Below are 6421 nucleotides of genomic sequence, written 5' to 3' on the forward strand. Positions count from 1 at the left end.
TTCTCTGTCAGTTTCAGCACATTTAAGAAGATTTTAAATTCGTAAATCGAAAATATCGACACACTGGTTTTAGCTTGCTTTGTTTTTAATTAAGTATTTGTTAGTATACTTCAATTTTATAATTATTTTATTTTGGAATTATTTTATGCAGTTTTTTATTCTTTTTAAACTTTAAATGAGTATACAAATTGGTTTAATTTTTACTCTTATTTTAATCTTCATAGTATTATTAGGATATATTAATAATTTTAGAAACATATTTTTTTGTTATACGTAATTTTGCATGCAGTCTTCACCTATAACTACAATGGCACTTAGCTTGTCAATAATATTATAATTTTACTATTGTTACATATGTATTGGTGATCAATAAAAAAATAAATAAATAAAAAAACTTACCCGTTGCAACTGCAAATCGCTTCAAGCTTCAGTACGATGTCTCTGTAATAGATAAAACATTGATTATTCTTACATGCCTACTGCTTGTGATGTTCCCACGTTTTATGCAGGAATTTTAAATGTTCGATCATTGCTTGATTCTAGTGGCAAAACGTGCGGTGGTGTATTAGAAATTAAATGTTTTCATCTATTTCTAGGCACAAGATATAGAATAGATGAAGGTCTTTTTCAACGATACTTTGTATTTTATTGTCGTTTCCTAGACCCAGTGACAGTACGGTAGATTCAGAAGTCGTGAGTTCGAATTCCATGTTGAGCAATCCAGTGCGGATTTATTTGCATGGGTCTAGTATTTATTATCCACAGTGGATTTTCGCCCGGCCAGCGGCAGGTCGTAAATATTAAGCCACAATTACGCAAAAATACTAAGAAATATTAAGGAAGGTCAAAAAAGAATCTGCATGACTGTTTGTGAAGTGTAGTAAACCATACTGGATACTTTGAAAAATAACCTTGTAATGTTAGCATGCGCACAAATAATAATATGTAACCGAGTCCAATCAACAAGGCTCGGGTACAACATTGATTATAATATGTAGCGCAATTATTTGAATTTTTCCTTGTGTAAAATGGCTCAACAATGCATTTATACCATTGTCATGAATTTAAGTTTTATAAATCGTTGGTTATTTAATCTACAACATGCCTGTGTGGCGTTTAAAGTGGAACATAAATTCGAATAAATGAATTAACTTAAATAAACCATTTTCATAAAGACCCTATCATCAGCCGCAAGATGTCCACTGCCGAATATGAGCCTCCCCCAAAGATTTTCAGATTGACTTATTACAAGGGGCCCGCATTCAGTGACCTGCAACTTTTGTCGAATTTTGACTATCGGACGACCATTAGTTAATTGAGATAGAATACATCATAACATACGTCTTCATTCGAAATGGTTGAGTAAAGGTATCACTAATTTACATTTCGTAGAATTTATATCCGTCTCATTACGTAATAAGGGGCAATCACATCTCCATTGCACAAACAGACAAACCCCAGGCTACAGATGTAGTGTTCCAATGGAATCATCCACATTCTTGCGTTGACCGAAAACTAGAAATTGAACTCGACACCTTACAATACCAAAGCACGCTGCCACTAAACAAATTTAGTGAGAATGCTGATTTACAATTATTATTATTATTTTTAACTAGGTTTTGCTCGCGGCTTCGCCCGTTTGAAGGTGTTTTCCGGGATGAAAAAATTCCCGGGATAGAAAGTCTAGCTAGGATCTTAAATAATTTCCATACCATATTTCACAAAAATCCGTTCAGTAAATTTTGAGAAAATCGATAACATAGACAGGCAGAAAAGGGGACTTTGGTTTATAATATGCATAGATATTTATTTATTCGAGTAATATAGGACTCATATTGCTAGTAAAGGATATTTTTTTTTCTTATAACTACGTTAGTAATTAAAATATAAATTAGAAGATACAAATTCCTGAAGTGATTTTGAAAAAAGTCCATAGGATCAATCTGGAGGTATATTCCTTCAAATAAAAAAAGAGTTTTCAAAATCGGTCCAAAATTGACCGCGTTCTGAGGTAACAGACATACCAATTGTAGCCTCCTCCTTTTTTGAAGTCGGTTAAAAAATAAATTAATAATCGGTTCAATCAATGTACTCACGTGTTATTAATTTGAACAAAATCATTGATGTCACATGATGCAAATGCCTGCGCCGGAAACGCGCAAAGCATCTGAAAAACAAAGGCGCTGTTATTCATTACTATGATAGACCAAACGGATTTCCGACAGCAGTATTCGTTTCAATGATTATTTTTTATATACCAATGACAAGACGAGCAAGCCGCTCGTCCGATAGTAACTTGCCTACAGTACTGACAACACTCAGAACTTTGATTCACCTACTGCATGGCATTTACTGCGCTTATTGCTCTAAGACTTTGATTCATAATATGCTCCAGATAAACCCCAGGGATCTCACAGGGAGACTTGGCGGGGTCTATGTTGGCGTAACCAAAAATGAGGGTTCACAGATTCGTAAAACAGGGGGTCTGCAAAACAGTATCTGGTTTTGATAGTAGAGAACTAAAATGTGGGCTTGACTTCACCTATCAATGTAAGCCGATAATATTTTAAGAAGCTCAGCGACTGTTACATGTAAAAACTTGCTTATTCTCGGAATATGGTAAAAAATTTGCTGCAGGGCGGCCACCGGAATCAGCAACATTTTGAAAGTGGTCCATGAAAATAAAAGTTTGGGAGGCTATAGACTTCAATGCCCTTCAAAGAACAACAGTATTTGGCTGAGAGACTGAAGCATACATAGACCTACCGGATGGACTCGAAGACGAAAATGGACCACCTTTTAGTAATATCTTTTATACTTACCTAATATAATCACGCTTGTGGTAGGATATATTTTATATCCGCCCGGATAGCGACTGCCATACACAAGGAGTTAAAACCGATAGTGGCCCACGTAAGTGTGTCGCGTTCCGGGATCAGGCTGTGTATATACGGTTCCAACAGGCCGGCAAGATGTGTCGACTGCCGAGGGATAATCATCTCTCGTCAGTCGACATTCTATTGGACCCCACTCCACTTACCATCAGATTCAATGAGGTCACGTTGCCTTGCGCATAAAAAAAATTGGATTCCAAAAGTAATTGGATTCCATTACTCTCTGATCGCTAAATTAGGATCGAACTGTATAAATCTGTAAACCTTTTCGCCAGATGACTTTTCTTATTGCTTCGAATAACTAGACGACCTTGCTGTTGGCCTGATGATAAGCGATACGACCGCCCATAAACAACGGAAACACCATACAACACCTTGAATTACAAAATATTGTTTGGTATTCAACTACACTCGCCATCATGATACATAAGATTTTAAGTCTTATTATGTCCAACAGTTCCACTGGCTACAACATCCTTCAAACCGAAACACAACAATGACTACACACTGCTGCTTGGCAGCAGAAATAGACATTGTGGTACTTACCTAGGCGGATACTCACATATGAGAGACCTACCACCAATGTATTTGCAAAATTATAAAAACAATTTTTTCAAAATCTGAGTCTGCTAATTAAAGTTTCTCTCTCTGCAAAACCAGATCGGGAATATTACGAACATGTTAAAAAAGAATAACTCAACGGTCCAACCTTGTCAAAGGACACATTTACCAACACAAACATTGTTTTATATATAGTAAATTACATTCAAATTACTGTAAACATATGTCATCAACTATATATATCATATAGGTAGTCATGTTTTACAAATATAAATGCATTTAATATAAGTATTATCCTGTTGTAGCTACCACTAGCTTTGCCCACAGCTACACTCGCGTTTAAAAGAATTTCTGGGATAGAAGTCTCGTGTTATAGTTTCCCAGGATAAAATGGAGTCTCGTCGGAGGAGATCTCTCGCTGCCGGCCGTGGTCGCTTCCATGGTCGGCAGTCAGGAGGCCTGGCGTGCGGTGGCCCACTTCTGCGAGGTGGTCTTCTCGCAGAAGAAGAGTGCCGAGAGGGATCGAGAGAGGGAGGATCCCTCCCGCCGTCAGAGAAGTCGAAGGAGGCGCCGGGTGGACGACTGACCGGCGTTTCCCGCCCTGTGGAAAGGGGGCATTTAGAGAATTCCACCACGGTATCCCCGGCCTGTCGTAAGAGGCGATTAATAGAAGCCACGAAGGAGGTAGTCGACGGGCGGCAAGGGGCTGTCCGCCCTAGTGCATTTTTGTACATTTTTGCACATGTTGCGGTTGACCCCTGGGGATGGACGGCAGTGTGTAGTTGGCCTCATGCTGCCGTAGACGCCGAGGGTGTCCTTCGGGGGCTTCTGAGCCCCCCCCCCCCCTAAAAAAAAAAAAAAAAGGATAAAATGGAGGCTATGTTTTGCGTAGCGATATATTTATGAAATCTTTATTTAATTCTATGCAGTAGTTTTTGCGTACAATTAGATATACCTACAGACATTCTAAAAAAATTGTTGTCGCTTCTATAATTGCTTTAATAACAATCCCCTATATTATTTTTTTCTTTAATATTCATAGATGAATAGAATAGATATCTAGATTACTCTTTATGGAACACCACATAAGTAAAAGAAAAAACACATATACTAATTAACTACAGCAAGTGCAACAACAGGCCGTTCATATATTAGGTATACACATCGGCATGATAATTTTATTATATGTAAACATTTAAAACAAAGGAATACTATTTAATTAAAACATATTGCAGTGATAGCACACAGCAGCGATAAACCTAATTGGGAATGAAGCCGAGCCGAAGGCACAAATGTTCAAACACTACGCGCACATTTTGACTTTTCAAAGTTACTCGCATGTTCTTTGACAGTTTACGCTGGTAAAAAAATTAAGAGGAAACCTATGTACAGTCACCCACATTAGTGTTACTGGTGGTAGGTCTATCATATGTGAGAGTCCCCCTGGGAAGGTACCACCGCAGCGTCTGTTTCTGCTGCCAAGCAGCAGTGTGTTCCGGTTTGAAGGACATTGTAGCCAGTGTAACTACTGTACATAATAAGAATTCACATTTCATGTCTCAGGATGGCGAGCGCAGTGGAATACCAAACAATCCTTTGTAATTTAAAGTTGTGGATGATGTTTCTACTGTTCATGGGTGGTCGTATCGCTTGTCATCAGGCGAACGGTAAGCTCGTCTCGTCGTTCAAAGCAATTAAAAGTATTGAATCTCTTCAATTTTAATGTCAATAAAAATAACTTCATCGACAACAACCTCACAAAACTAGTATTACTTAAATAGCTGTAGTTACTATGAACTATTTTCGTATAAAAATTACTTTTAACACATAGGTACTAAAGTCCATTTTTTTATCTGAAAAGCAAATATAGTTTTTGCGGAATTACATATAAGCTTACAAGTTATACAATTTATATTAGAATTAAAATTAACGCATCCTTTGCTATGTATACTAATGTTCTTTATTGTTTTCTGTCTACTTATAACCTGTCTTACACTCAGTGTACTCGACACATCATTTTAAATATTAAATAAATTATACAAACAGTTTAATGCCTACAATTTATATAATTAAAATAATCATATTAAATGAATTGTAATTAAACCATATCCAAAAAAAAATTTAAATGATATATATCTTTAAATTTTAATAGTACTCACTAAAATAACAGCGACTAACCACCCAACGCGAGCCATGCTGTCCACTTTACACTGCACTCCCATCGTGCTTGCGGGCTGAACTACAATAACCAATAGTTAACTCGCAAATATATACAGGAAAAGGAAAATTGTTTTCAAGTAGGTATAAAGTAGGAATCAATATATACCAACGGAAATGTGGTTAGATAAAAATCCCGAAACATACAGATTAAGTTCATACCACAACGTTATGAACTGCGGCCGATTTTTTTATAATTTTAATTATTTTTATAAAATGTTAGAGACGAGTATTTCGTCCGACGTTCAGTTACACCTGTCTTATTTCTAACGCCCCGAATTTTGTATTATATGACAATGCACTACGTCATCCAGACTCCAATGTTAATTACATAACGAACGAACACAGGGGCAGTAATCTCGATTTTAGCTAACGTACGTAAAATTCTACTAGTGCGATTTATCTGACAATCCATTCTAAATTTTAGTAGTTTATTTCGTTAAATCGCATCGCTTATCCTGCAAGTTTGCCGCGCTCTGTACATTATATCTACTTAAAAGAGAAGTAAGGAATGAACGTAAAAGACCTAACTGCATTCAATATGCCGCTAAGTACAGTGCGGCAATCGCGCATATCTTTTTAAATAGATTTACTTTGCAGCGCGGCAAATTGAAGACGCACTCAGGTTGCGTATGTTAACTTTTATCATGTACTATGTTACCGTGCTTTTTATTTTTGCCATGCCTATTGTAATCAAATCTAACAGCTCATGTGATAGGACCCTTTCATTTAATTTTATCCGTGGTGCT

General features: G+C 36.8%; 1 long non-coding RNA gene across 1 annotated transcript; it reads right to left on the reverse strand.

Moving 5' to 3' along the window:
- Nucleotides 1-354: 354 nt before the first annotated feature.
- LOC119192232 lies at nucleotides 355-5729 on the reverse strand. The gene is made up of 3 exons (XR_005113598.1): nucleotides 5615-5729; nucleotides 2097-2167; nucleotides 355-441 (listed from the first exon to the last, which is right to left on the reverse strand). It is a non-coding gene; the product is annotated as an uncharacterized LOC119192232 (long non-coding RNA).
- Between the last annotated feature and the right edge of the window lie 692 nt (nucleotides 5730-6421).

This window comes from Manduca sexta, unplaced genomic scaffold, assembly GCF_014839805.1.
Source record: "Manduca sexta isolate Smith_Timp_Sample1 unplaced genomic scaffold, JHU_Msex_v1.0 HiC_scaffold_2504, whole genome shotgun sequence".
NCBI classification, from domain to species: domain Eukaryota; kingdom Metazoa; phylum Arthropoda; class Insecta; order Lepidoptera; family Sphingidae; genus Manduca; species Manduca sexta.